The sequence below is a fragment of the Diadema setosum genome, chromosome 13 (assembly GCF_964275005.1).
Source record: "Diadema setosum chromosome 13, eeDiaSeto1, whole genome shotgun sequence".
In the NCBI taxonomy this organism is placed as follows: Eukaryota; Metazoa; Echinodermata; class Echinoidea; order Diadematoida; family Diadematidae; genus Diadema; species Diadema setosum.
The window spans coordinates 35,812,095-35,827,291 of record NC_092697.1 but is presented as its reverse complement, the minus strand read 5'-3'; the positions used below and the strand labels follow the sequence as shown (position 1 = coordinate 35,827,291).

Genomic DNA, 15,197 nt, shown 5'->3' with positions numbered 1-15,197 from the left:
CACTCTCATTTTGCCTCGCCAGTAGGGAAGTCATTATGTACTGAGAAGAAAACTTTGAGAAGTAGGGAACTGAAAGAATCCCTGAAAGTTTCTTCTTCTTCTTCTTCTTCTTCTTCTTCCTCTTCTTCTTCTTCTTCTTCTTCCTCTTCTTCTTCTTCTTCTACTTCTTATTGTTATTATTATTATTATTATTATTATTATTTTATTATTATTATTATTATTATTATTATTATTATTATTATTATTATTATTATTATTATTATTATTATTATTATTATTATCATTATTATTATTATTATTTTTTTATTATTATTATTATTATTATTATTATTGTTGTTGTTGTTGTTGTTTTGGTATTCTTACATCTTAGTTATGTTTGTGATACTTGGCGTGAGTGTATTTCCTCGTCTTTCATGTTGGCTTTAATGAGAGAGGTAAAAAAACCAAGTAATTCTACCAGCACATAAACAGTATCACTTCAAGGCATACTTTCACCCTGGAGTGGATATCCTTTGCAATGAAATTCAGTCTTTTCTGATAGTTCTGAAAACAAACAAGGCATTCTCTCTTACAAGATGGTATTATCTATTCCAAACAAATGTAGACATAATTCTTGTCATTCTCTATCTGAAGTGAGTCCATATGATCAGTTGTTATCTATTTAAGGAGAATGCAGCAAATATTTGTCCGAGATGGAGCCACGGTTCATGTTGACATGGTAATTTTATCTCCATATCAGTGTCATGCATAACCTCTCCTGTTAACTGTATGTAATCCCCTTAAAGTCAATCACAAATTTTGCAGCGAAACTCTATTTTATTGGAAGTTTTCTAACTCTCTCTGAATGGTTTGCTAGTAAAGCAGAAACGGGACATGACATGAGATTGTCAGAAGGTCAGATTTAGAAACTGTAAATGTCATTGCACTTACAATGTGTAAACATCAAAAGGTATTATTTAAAAACCAGTCATATTTCAAAGTCTGCAATAAACTTGAAGCCAGGATAGTCACTTAGGGATAGATCCAAGTAGAGATCAAAGATCAAGTCTGTAATTTCCAAACTCAAGTGTTTGTGTGGTCAAGATATAGATGAACCTTGACCAGAGAAATCACCTCCATGATTTTGATGAAAATGCTAGTTCAGCTGTTTATTGTGACCCATTATTGAATGAGGCATTTCAATTTACAATATGCCTACCATGTAATGGTGGTTTTGTTTTTTTAATCAGTTCGGAATGGTGATGACGTTTGATGAAAATTAGAAGAAAACAGACATGGTCCTGAACAGCCTACATTTTTTTTTTAATGGAGTGTATTTATGGAACTATTAATTATAAAACTCTTTTATAATTGTAAAAAATAATTATAATTTATAATTATAAAAAAAAATAAATATAAAATTTGTTCATAATTTATAAAAAAAGGGAGAGGTATGTATGCATGATAGTAAAACCTAGGATGGGCATAATTGCTGAAGGAGTATTATTGCCAAAAAATGTACGCCAACCAAGTAAACAAAGTATACATGCAGGTATCACAGTAAATACCTAGGAGTATGAATATCTTCTTCTTCTTTTTAAACCTCTAACAAACATTGGTTTTTTTTTATGGCTTGACTTTTATAGAGCTCTGGTAAATTTTCACTGAACGTAAGTTTCAGTGAAAATTTGCAAAATTCGCAAAAATAAAATGCACACGAAAGTTCTTGCCTACACAATATGTATTGGATGCCAGCTGTAATTTGCAAAAATTTCATGCTGGCCTGCGAGAAAGGCCATCGGCTCCAATTCGCGAAATTTTCATGCCGCGAATATATCATGTTTTACAGTACTATGGGGTGGCCTTTTTTTTTTAATCGCTTTAGAATGGTATTGGCATTTGATGAAAATTTAGAAAAAAAAAACAGACATGGCCCTCAACAGCTTACATTTCTTGCAAAGGATGTGGAACTGTTAGTTTAAAAGTCTTCAAAGAAAATAGGGACAGATATATGCATGATAATAAAACTAGGAGGGGCATGATTGCTGAAGGGTAGTATTGCCATAAATTGTACGCCAACCAAGTAAACAAAGTGTAGCTATGTAGACATTGCAGTAAAGAACTGGGAGTATGAATGTCTTCTTTTTTATAACCTCTAACAAACTGGGTTTTTTTTTTTTAATTGCTTGTGTTTTATAGCTGGTAAATTTCCACTGAACGCGAGTTTCAGTGGAAGTATACTCCTGGCTTACTTCCTTGTGTTATGTTATAGTGAAATGTGGGTAGAATGACATAACAATAGAGGGAGCTACACTGTATTTTCATAGGGAACTATGCCCCAGGGAACCCCTGACACTCCAGGGCAGACTAGTTTAGTCACAGTTCTCAGCAGCTGGTTCGAATTGGCAGGTTAGTGACCAATTTTGTTGTTACATGATGACATTTCATGTAAGGATTCGTGATTCCCCAACTTAGCTCTCTCCTATTACCTGCCCAGTTCAAATGAAACATTCACTGTCAAGTATACGTTTGATTTTAGCCTTGATATCATCAGAGGTTCAACTTGAATGTGGACTGAGGTTTCTCTTTGAACAACATGGCATGAAATTCATTCGTAATGACTCATTTATCTAAATTTGCATGTTGTACGATAAGATATTTTCAGTATGGTGAGCTGTCATGGAGAATATAGCAAACTCTTGTCATAACAAAGTTGTTTTTTGTTTGTAGCACCAAAGTTCAAAGCTTCTTTGTATCGCCTCGTTTTTCAAATCCTGATATAGTTTTGATATAAAGTGGTTTAGCTGGTCCCAAAGAGTTTGTTGATACAAGGGTCCACTGAATGAATGGTTGTGACACATCTGTTTTTTTTTTTTTTGTTTTTTTTTTTTTAGAGAGAGAGAATGTTCATAACTGCACTTCATAACTTCCTATATCTCTACTTTACTTTGTTTGTACTGTTATTGATGCCACTGACTGTATGAAACATGAGACTCATAAACCAGAATAGAAAGCATGTGTATAGTCACTGACTCTTTGTTTGTGTGCTTTTTATCTTGTTTTATCTTTTGATGACTGGAGGAGTTAGTATCAAGTGTGGTTGAGAAACACTCAAATGATTCAATACTTGCTATAGATATTTTCCCAGGCACCAGAATCAGAAATGAATACAGTTTCCAAACATTGGAGATCATGACTTTGCAGATTTTCAACAACAAAATGGAGCCCTAGATTTTTTTTTCCCCACCCTATTTATAGCTCTGGCATGGATACTATGACAATAAGCTCCTGGATTGAAGCCCAAGTAGAAGATTTGATCACGCATAGCCATTGCTATGTTAGGGCAGGTGGAGGGTGATTTGGAATAAAATTGAGGGTACAAAAGAGTTGGTAAAGAAAAACAAACGGGCTATTTTGGTCAGACTAGTAACCGAAAATAAAGGTCGGTGTTACACTTCAAAGCAAATGCTGATATGAGGGTACCTGTGCCCTACCAGGCGAAAAGATTTATGCGATGCTTCCCTTTGAAGATTGTCAGATTAACTGTTTCTTTAGGCCTGTCTTCATCAGACTGAAGTTTCAAAATAGCGCGCTTTTTTGTGGTAAGGAAATTAGCCCGATGTCAAATTAACCCGCTATTTGTGCAATGAAGACGCAAACCAGCGCACTATTTGATCAGGATATTTTCCCAAAAAATCTTGGTCTGATGTATAGTTTGTGAAATAGTGCGCTAATTTGTGAATTAGCGCGCTATTTGGGTTGCGTCTCCATCAGCCCAAAATTTTCTTGATCCCATCGTTTGAACAGTGCGGTGAGCCCACCGAACTCTATGTAGAGTTGTGTGGCTGTGCGAACTGGGTGAGCTGTACGAACTGTGCGAACCGAATATGCATGTGTCAACTTCAGGCTAATTTCCCAAGTGGGCAGATGTTTTCGAGCTGATGAAGACACTCAGTCATGATATCAGGCTATTTTCCTTATTAAAACGTCAAAATAGCCCACTGATTTTTATTTCGGTCTGACGAAGATACTCCTATTGAGAGTTATTAGGCCGGGATATAAAGTCTCAAGGTATCATTGTTTTATAGATGATTGATTGCAAAAGGTGAGGTTTCAGGTGACGCCCTGTTGAATTGCAAACTTATGTATTGTGTGTGAAAATATGAGGGTGTCCACATGAATGCAAATTAAAAGATTTGATGACGTTAATCCCTACCAGGTTTCGCATTGGCCTGCACAGAAGTCTATTTGTAATTTGCTTTATAATTGGGAAAATAGAGCAAATGGCCGATTTCCATCACATCTTGTGATTGCAGGGTTGTAACAAGTGAGCAGTTATGGCTTGTATGAAGGAGTTATATTGGCAGAATTATCAAGCAAAAAAACAAACAACAGAACAAAACATATTTCATATAATATATATTATATTTTGATGTACAAACTTTCAATATTTCAAGATATTTTTATGTGCAACTGTATGTACCCAGCCTGTTAACACACAACCAAAATACACCAAAAATTGTTTTTTAGATAATGCATTTATGAAGTTACGCCATCACCTAACAATAGCATTACTTCATTACAATATTATATTTGTAAAAACATGTGGAACTTCACATTCGTATAATTTTATCATTGTATGCCCTTTTATGATGAGACTAATTTGTTTTAATGTAAACATCCAGTCATGCTTGGCCAATTTCGGTCTGGAGGTGTTTTTCGAGTAGAGTTTTGCTGAATTCTAAGTGTAATTGTCGTGGAATATATGGCTTGACCTCTAAAATGTGATTGAGGGGGCAGAGCCAACCTTGACTTGTGTTTTACAGTTTTGCCTCTGTGCATGCACCTACATTCATTCTTGTGTATGTAAACATATCAGGATGCTGTAAAGATTGCCGCGTGCTTGGTTACGCACAATGAGCATGTATTGATTCATTATTTGCCGATCAATTTTGTGCATCATACCATATGTATGACTGATTTCATCATTTAGATGATCCCCGTTATCCCTGTTTTACAGTAACTGGTCTTGCCTATAGGCCTACTCACATACACCCAAAATTAACAGTCTTTGAAATTATTATTTTTTTTTTCAAAATCATGTGAAAGTTACCGTAAATTTGTGCGTGGAGGCAAAAGAGTGTTGACTCTCAGGAAAGGCCAGGCAATGTGAAAATCGGTCCAGCTCGATTTATTGTGGGCACTCACGATACAGAGGGAGACAATGCTCATAATATCATATCCCTGGTTAATAAGGATGCAACTTCAATTTATGCATATCTTTAACATAATATGTGACCGCCCAGCTCAAAACCCACCAAAAAATAGGCCAAAGTGAACTTCCAATTTTTACACAGTTTGAAAGAGTAAGCCCAAAGCTGTATAATGATATAACGTGATAAAAATTGGACCATCCTAATCCATTCAAAAAGTGGTTGAATAAGAGAGAGCATTAGGAGGTACAGTTTCATAGAAAAGGGAGAAAAGAGGGTCACTCAGGTGTGCTGTGCAGAAGTATCACTGAAAACACATTATATTTCACAGTAAAAGTAGAGCCTGTCCACAAAATATGGTACAGAAAAAGTGCTAATATCATAATATCACTTTTGTATTGAAGCCGCCAAATTTTGACAGTTCATTGAGAAAAGATTACTCTTCCAGACAAACTTGCAATATTGGAGTCAGTCAACCCAAATGACATATTTGGGTCCATTACAGAGATCATGAATAGATTGTGACCTTTTTTGTGGGTTGTGAGCTGGATGGTCACATATTGTAGTTGTGTCTTAATAGTTTTCATGTTTTCATATTTGTTTCTCATAAACGGAGTGAATCTGCAAGATCAGAGCTAGAGTTTCCAAGTATGAAAAGTCATGTTTTAGTGTGATATGTGGTAGTCCTCATGGGAGGAGGTGGTCTTTTGTCCACATCCTCAAGTTGTAGAATGATTTCATCCTTCTTTGTTTCCCTTAGCTCCTCCCCCCCCCCCCCTTTTGTGTTTTGGCAAGTCTGTTATGGATTTTCCAGTTCCTCTTTCCCTGCCGAACGAAAGGTCTCGGCGACCATGCTCAGTCGCAACCTGTTGTATCTTCCGGCGCTGTAGAATTGAGCCTGGCAGGAAGCATTTCGCTACCGCTTTTGGTGCGATTGAACTATTGGGGATGGCCCGGAAACTTGTCTTCATGACTTAGCACTTCTCTTGTTTATATTTCCTGCCTGCGTTCCACCCCATACGTGCTCTGACATTACCTTTCTTTTCAACCTTTTTTTTTTTTTTTTTTTGGACGGGAGAGAGTTCTTGCTTTTGTTTTGTCTCTATGTTTATCTTTTTCTTCTCTGTATCTCTCTCTCTCTCTCTCTCTTTGACCGCTCTTCTCTGTCTTTCTCCTGTTGCTATTGTCACATAATGCTCCCATAAAGAGTACATGTAGCTTAAAGTTTTAAATATTGATGAGTAGCTCGTAGAGTAGCCCCATGTAGACGCACTTGAGAGTTAGCAATCTTAAAGATCAGTCGATGATTAGACCCACAAGATTCCTAAGGGTATACTCTGTCTATGAGGTGCAGGGGTCCCTTTCATAGTCTAGCATTATATGGACATAATAATCTGAAACAAACTCAAAAGTTTGCATGACCTCTCTGTGAATCCCATTCCCCCATAGCTTCGGGATCGACCTTCAGAACATGTTGCACACTGCTGAATCGTTGTACATTATCAGGTCTATCACGGACGCTGCACGTATGTACAATGTAACTTCCAGTTCTGTGGTTTTTTCATCGAGTGGGACGTCTCCTTCAAAATGTGCCATGTGAACGCATTGTAGTATTTTTAAAACTACAAGCTAATAATCCAAGTTTAAAACTTTGCAGATTATGAACATGTGAACCTAACTAGAGTCTATATATATTTCTGTTTCCTAGCAATGCTCCCAGATTAATTTGTAGATCCATGGTGATACACAGTACTGACTCAGTTTACTACTGTTAAAGCTGTTATTTTCATGTACAGATATTTTTTTTTTTTTTTTTTGTGAATGAGGAGGTCACAGAAATTTTAGTGAAATGTTGTTTTCTTGATTTGACACTGATGCTATTGTAAGTGCACTTATGCCTGTCTATAAATTTAATGCGATCAAGATCATGTGGCCATATTTTTGCATTTGAAATTTACGGCCAAACAGTGATTCATGAAACTTAAACCCTCTCACAGCTTTTACAGTATTCAGTATAGCTGTAGAGTTTATGTTGGTTCGGTGACATTTGCCCCTGCAACAATTGTTCCCCTGAAATACCGGCACACTAAGCCAAACATAAATTCTACTTACAAACATAACCCTCACCCTAATCCTAATCCTCACATCAAACTAAACCTAAAACCCTATCACAACCCTAAACCCTATCCCTAACTCCTCAGAGAGAATAAGACCGCAGCACTTGCCACATGAGCAATGTTGTGTCACTGTTTGTGGGATATCTGCCTAATAAGGGCTATCAGCCTATATTCTTTCACACTCTTCTTCTCACAGGTTTGTAATGAATTTGTGTAGTTATTACTGAGATGTGCATTGTAACATGAATAATGCAATTGACTGGGCTGTCAGTTACTTGTATTTTGCATTTTGCAGTTTGTTTCTTTTTCTTGTCATTACCATACAATATCATACACGTGGGAGTTACTGTTGTCCTTGCGCTTATTGTGAAGGATGTTTGTGAAATACAAAAATGAGGTGATGTGTTGTCCAAATTGGGATGCTATTTGTTGTAATTTACCGTAAAGGAAAACAGTGCTGATGAAACTCCCACTATTTTTTTTAACTATTTATTGTGATCAGCAATTGTTTACAATCTAATGATGTTAATCTTGTGGTCAAAAGGATATCCTGCCATTAATGATGAGAATAAAGAGTTGTATGTTTATCTTACACAAACTGTTTAAAAACAAGTGATGAGACAATTCTTTTAGAAGCTTGCCTAATACTTAATGTATCCTTGATAAGTTTTTGTTTTCTGTTTGTTAAAAGGGAAGCCAACCTATTGTCCATTGTATGAAGGATAGATGAGAATCTCTATTTAAAGTGAAAGATATCATTCACGTCATTACTGCTTTCTTTTCTCTTTTGCCCAATTTTAATTGGACTTTAGTGTCTCCGCTCTTGTGAGGAAACTAAAGTAGGACAATATCTGATGCTGTCGTCATTTGGTTTTATATCCTGTTAACCTCAACCACTGATATGCAAGTACCTCTCTATTGCTTCTCTTGTAAGATTCTCTGTGGCTCATTATGTTTGGTAATCATGTGAATCTTTTAATGTTCAGTACTCAGTTTAAGTTTCTTTTTCCCTCATCTTGACGTATCTTTGACCACTTCCCGTCTGTCCGTCTCCTTTTCTTGCATTTTTTTTTCTCTGTCTAACTTTCTCCATTTCTTTCCCCACTTTACTTTTGCTGTATATCCTCTTCCTCGATATTTCTCTTTCTCACTCTCTGTCTCTTTCTGTGCACTTTGTCGTCGATATCAACAGTACCCGATAACCGATTCAGTTCGAATTTACCCGAGTGTTTGAAAATGTTAAAGCTATTTAGTGTTTCCTGTGACATTGGTGCAATTTAGTTTCATGGAATTGGTGATATCTGCATGGACACAAAAGTACATCAGTTCCAATTCACATTGATATACATACAATGTGTAGGGTGATTGGAAATAAGCCATTTAATATTTCCTGTAACTTTTTTTGCAATTTGGTGTGAAACATGGAATTTGAGATAAATATCTATGTGAATGCAAAAGTACTTGGTTCCAAATCATGCATGCATAGACCACTGTGAAGATATCTAAGTAGGTCACTTACGATATCATTAAAGGGAACACAAACCCAAAGAGCAATGCAGATTGAGTGAAAGCAGCAACATTAGTACGACACATCAGTGAAAGTTTGAAGAAAATCGGACAATCAATGCAAAAGTTATGAATTTTTAAAGTTTTGGTGTTGGAACCGCTGGATGAGGAGACTAGTAGAGGTTATGAGGTATGAGTGGACAACAATATAAAGAAAATATTAAAAGAAAATGCCACAAAAATTAATTTTTCATGAAAATTACAAATCCATCAACTTGATACTGACATATCTTAAGGGTAGCAATTATTCCCCCTGCTTTCTGAAAGCGGTTAGTCAAGTGCTCTTTCATAATGCTAGAAAAGTGAATTTTGTTGAATTTCCTTTATATTTTCTTTGTATTGTTGTCCACTAATACGTCATAACCTCTAGTAGTCTCCTCATCCAGCGGTTCCAACACCAAAACTTTAAAAATTCATATAACTTTTGCATTGATTGTATATGATTTTCCTCAAACTTTCACTGATGTGTTCTACTAATGTAGCTGCTTTCACTCAATCCACATTTCTCTTTGGGTTTTGGCTTCCTTTAAATCATTCATCTGAGGGCAATACTCTGCTATTAAAGCACTTCATGACAGTTTCGGAGAATGAGGGTCAACTTTCTCTTCAATATTTATCTTCTATGCCACCATGGGCCTGCAAAAGTACATATTCACATTTAGTATCTCCTCAGCTTTCACTGCGCTTTGTAGAGGAATTATTTTAGGATTCTCCTTGAAGTTCTAGGTTAATGCTTTGGCTCACATTGCAGTATTTGTCAATTTGGGTCGTGGCAAGTTTTTGTCTGACCTGGCATGAGAAGGCTTGACTCCAAAGTGAGTCAATATGAAATTTTGTTATGCTACCATATAAAATACCATATGAGTATCTAACAAATCAGGACTTACCTGTTAAGATGATTTCAGGAGTGATTACATTTTGCTACCGTAAAAGTTGTTATTTTTGTGAGGGTTTAATTTTCATGAGTTTTGTGAAGCACTGTTGTGCTGTGAATTTGAGAGCACACAAAAATATGGCCACTTTATTTGCTAGCAGAGTGAATGGACAGGCATTAGTGCACTTACGATAGTCTCGGTGTCAAATCTTTAAAACAAAATCTTGCAAAAATGTCTATGACCTTGTCATTTGTGAAAATATACGTAGGCAAAAATAACAGCTTTTACAATTAGTACCCCAACAAAGAAGAGAGAAAGATGCATTTGCACTCTTCAAGAGGGAAAGTTAGTCTTCTACTCAAGTAGTTTACTAGTCAAGTAGTAAAGTTAGTTGAGTAGTTAGTCGAAGAGTAAAGTGAGTCGAGTAGTTAAGTAGTAAAGTTAGTTGAGTAGTTAGTCAAGTAGTAAAGTTAGTTAAAGGTCCAGTTTACCTTTGGGAATAGTGATTTCAAAAATTTTCAAGATTTCACATTTGATGCATATATATGTGTAGGTCTGTTGTATCACAAAACATCCTACCATATGAAATTTTTGCAATAAAGACTAAAATACGAGGAGATATCAGTGTTTTTCTCAATAAACCGTAACTGTAGACGGTTTAATCTGGAATCATTTTTATTATAACTATTGTTCACATTTTGTATATTTAACAATTCTTAACATCGATTACATGGATTCAAATTTTTACAGTGGTTGTTTCTAGCCCTAACTCACATTTTAGAACCATTTTGAAGCACTAATGCTGGGCTTTTGCTTTATCTGCAAATAGTAAAATATGCCTTTAAGTAGACAGTCAAGAAGTAAAGTTAGTTGAGTAGTTAGTCAAAAAGCAGAGTAAGTTGATCAATCAGTTCATAGAGTTTGTGATAATTAAACCACTGCAAAAAGAAAATTGCATGTCCAGATTTTTCATCTCTGTGACACTGCTCTGTGGTTTTCTGCTGCATTCCGTTGTGTGTGATATTCCCCTTTTCTCTGTATTTGTATATTTTATCATGGTATCCGCCAGTCTATGATTTTCTCACAATGTCCAAACATAAGACAGAAATCAGTCCAAGATTGACAAAGATTTCAAGGTCAAATCAAATTCCTCTGTGACAAGCAATAACACTTCCTACTGCAAAATGTTGTCTCTTTTCATCTGACCTCATCTCCTCTTTTCTCCCTTATGTATACTTTTTCTTAATTTCTGTTTTCCCTCCCTTAGTGTACACAGAGATTTACAAAAAATGAGATAGATGGTTTATTAAATGATCAAATTCAAATTAGCAATAAAATATGATTATGATTACGAGTATGATTGTTATTATTATTATTATTATCATTATTGTTGTCATTATCATTATTAAATATTATCATTATCATCATCATCATCATCATCATTGTTACTTTTATTATCATCATCAAGAAAGAGCGATAGGATGTGTGCCGTAGTATGTTGATAGTTCCATATCTTCAGCTGATGGTGAAGTCCACAGTGGAATCACATACTGTTGAAATATCACTATGGTTACACACCACAATTAAGAGAGTTCAGATTCTAGACTATGTGATTGATTGAGATACATTTATCTTGTGTAAAGTAGCAAGACAATCATTATGCCTTCTATCACTTGAATCCTGCTGATGAAGACTATGAACAATGAAAGCCATTCACCCGTCTGTAATTTGCAAGTATTGGAAAACAAAAGGAATTGTTCTCATAATGACATTAGGAGAACCTTGAGCCATGTAGCTTGATATTATAGACCATTGTCATTCACACTTTTTTTTTTTTGATGTGTGTGAATGTAAACTTTTTCAATAAGCATGATGTCATTATCTTCATGATAGACTAAACGAAAGTGAAAGTCTACGACATTTGGAGATCCTGTGGGTTTCCCATTTGGCGTCTTGACATCAAAGATCCAAACCCCTGTCACCATGCTGTTTGGTTGGTCTTCCTGCTATGCGTCTGTGGTCAGCTGATCGCGATGAGGACAATGGGATGTAATCATTTTGAACATGAGATCGGGATGGATGGGGGGCTGGGGGGAGGGGGAGGGGGAGATATTCTGTCCAATGTGTACAGAGTGCTACAAACCCACTTGCCCACTTCTGTAGCACAACCAATTCTCACTATTGGGCAAGTGAAATAAATTGGATGCATGCTGCATGGTCGAAAGTGTGGCAGTAACCTTGTCAAATGCCTTAAAAAAGAAGGGAAAAAATTTTCAAGTTTTGTTCAAGTGTATTCAGTTCTGTTCAATTCGTGGTATCTCCAATATATTACATACATACTTGCCAACTAGTAAGATTTTATCAGATTCAGTAAGATTTTTTAAGTTAAAAATAGCAAAATCAGATTTTCTGTCAGAGAAATCAGATTTTTATGCCTCCGCCACGAAGTGGTGCCGGAGGCATTATGTTTTCGGGTTGTCCGTCCGTCCGTACGTACGTCCGTACGTCCGTACGTCCGTCCGCTTTCGTTTACGCGATAACTTGAGTAATATTTACTGGAATTTTACCAAACTTGGTCCAAGTATGAAGTATGATGGGGCAACGATTTGATAAGATTTTGGGTGAAATCGGCTAAAGGTCAAAGGTCAAGGTCAAATCTTGAAATTGTATCCGTTTACGCGATAACTCAAGACTGTATGGAGCAAATTTCACCAAACTTTGTTGGAGGATGATGTATGATGGGACAATTACTTGATTAGTTTTTCAGTGAAATCGGACAGAGGTCAAAGGTCAAAGATCAAGGTCAAATCCTAAAATTTATCTGTTTATGTGATAACTCAAAACTGGATGAAGCAGCTTTCACCAAACTTGGTCCAAGGATGATGTATGATGGGACAATTAGTTGAGTAGATTCTAGTGACATTGACAAGAGGTCAAAGGTCAAAAGGTCAAGGTCAAATGCTAAAAATGTTGCTGTTTCCCCCATATCTATGCAATGCCCGCAGTTATTTTCTTGAAACTTAGTGTAGACATGTAGTACTGCGTAACGATTCTCCAGAGAGAGTTTCATGTCATAAGGTCAAAGGTCAAAAGGTCAAAGGTTAGGTGAAAATGTTGCAATATCACTTTTCTCTCAAATGGTTCAATGTATCTTCATGGAACATGGTACATATGCATGTACTGACTGGCAGGGATTATCTAGGGAATTTAGGGGTCATGGGTCAATAGTCAGGGGTTCAAAGGTCAAGATCAACTCCTCAAAATGTTACTACTGTATTTCCCTCATACATGTATACTAGTATATGCAATGATTGCATTATTAGTTTTAAAAGTGTTTAATATATGTACATGTATTACTTGATGGAGATTCTCTTGGAAATTTCCAGCCAGAAGGTCAAAGGTCAAAGGTTAAGGGTCAAAGGTCAGGTTTAAATGAAAAAAAAATATTTTGTACTGTAATTACACTCTTTCTTCATACCTTGAAAATTATACTCAATGCATAAACTTATAATAAGGTCGGTCAGAAGTCAAGTAAAAATTTTCAATTCCCCAAATATGTGTACCTGCACTCTTTAATAGACAATTATAGCAAACCCAGTTCGTGGAAAGTGAACATTCAAGATATTTCTGACAAACCTGTTATTTCGATATTTTGCCAGTTATGTGAAACTGTCATCACACATTGTCAAGACATTGTACTATACACCTATTGGGAGAATCATGCATTATGGCGGAGGCATCAGTCGCCGTAGCGACATTTCTAGTTAAAAGATATTTAGATACACCTTTCATGTGTATTTTCTGAAGATTTGACCCAAAGTAAGATTTTTAACTTCAGTTTGCATATAGAATAAGATTTTTGCAATCCACAGTAAGATATTTCATCTTGAAATGTTGGCAGGTATGTACGTATGGTTTTGTTCGGTGCGGTTTTGCTGCAAAAGCTGTTCTTAACTTTTCAAAATTCATCTTTAGATTTGAGAGTTGTTACATAATTTAGGTAAGAAATTGATCCTGTATTTTCAAACACAATGATGTCTGAACATTTGAGAAGAAATTTTCCAGTGATACCAAACTAAACAGACTTGCTCACCATTCAGATACATACTGTGTAAGGTTGAACAGACGTAGATTCAATCTTTTCAAGTTATAAAAGATACTAAAAGACAAAGCTTTCACCTTTATATATGAAACTTTTTTGGAACGTATATGAAGATTTCAATGAAATCATAAAGTACTTTAAAAATATCTTCTTTTTTTGTGATGAAGAATATGCTTTACGCATGTGAGAGAAGCATTATCATGTAATGTCCAGAGGGAGGGCATTTCATGAAGCGTTTTGTCTGACAATTTGACAGACAAATTTTGCTCTCAGCCAATCAGATGCAAGGATTTCAGGAGCTTATAACAGTGTGTCAGAAAAAATATGTGACCAACTGCTTCATGAAATACCCCCTGGTGTATACACCCCTGGAGGTGGTGCCGTATGTGGGTATCTGGCAATGATTATGTAATAGTAATGGCAGAGCCCTCTGGAAAAGGAAGCGCCGAACAGTAAAGAGGCTAATCATTGATATTACCAGCATATTATTGTTGTGTTCATCATTTTTGTTTTTGTAACTATTGTTATTGTTATAGTTACTTTTATCATCATCATTACTATTATTATCATTTTATCATCTTGTTATCATTAGTTTTACTATTATCATAATTATCATGAGTATTATAAAAATTACAAAATTACAAAACAGGGACACAGGTACCATTTAGTACAGTACTTGAAGTTACATGAAACTTTTCTCACACTTAAAGTGTACCAATACCCTGGAAATCAAATTTGTTTACAGCTAGAATGCATAAAAAACAGCCATAATTCACCTGTGATAGCCCCTAAAAGTATACATATTTCAATAATTCAGATCATATCTCTATAGATAATAAATTAGCAATTGTGCTCTGCGCGTTTAAGGTGTACTTCGCAAGCGCCGGTACTAATGTATGAGCGTTCTTGCTATATGCGTATTAAACTCCATTAAATAAGAATTAGAGTGACAAATAATGTTAATATTTTGCAGAGGGCATGTCTCAGAGATATTTTACAAATATATCAAACGTGATACTCAGGGTATTGGTACACTTTGATAATGATATAATTTTGTTTTTCATTCCTATTTGTATTTTCTCATTTCAGCCAATTATACAGAGCTAAAGGTTCTAAAGGCTTGTTTGAGGACATAGACTGATTAGATCAAGCGTTACCCGAGCTAACAATGTAGCTGCTTTCCCACCCCACCCCCTACTCCATCAAACCAGTTTTTTATCTGGTGAGTATGATATTGTTTGTTTGTTTTTTGTCTACTTCTCCTTTTTTTTTCCAAGACACTTACTGACGCTTTGAGAGATTAGTTGTTTTGCCAGTGGGAATGTGCATACAGTGGTGTCACAAG

At 35.7% G+C, this 15,197-nt stretch overlaps 1 long non-coding RNA gene across 1 annotated transcript in view; it reads left to right on the top strand.

Moving 5' to 3' along the window:
• Positions 1 to 15,197, top strand: part of LOC140236733 (uncharacterized) — a 69,055-nt gene that overhangs the window by 29,241 nt on the left and 24,617 nt on the right. The window contains exon 2 of the long non-coding RNA XR_011901790.1: positions 14,942 to 15,074. This is a non-coding gene — a long non-coding RNA (uncharacterized lncRNA). The remainder of the gene's footprint in view (positions 1 to 14,941; positions 15,075 to 15,197) is intronic.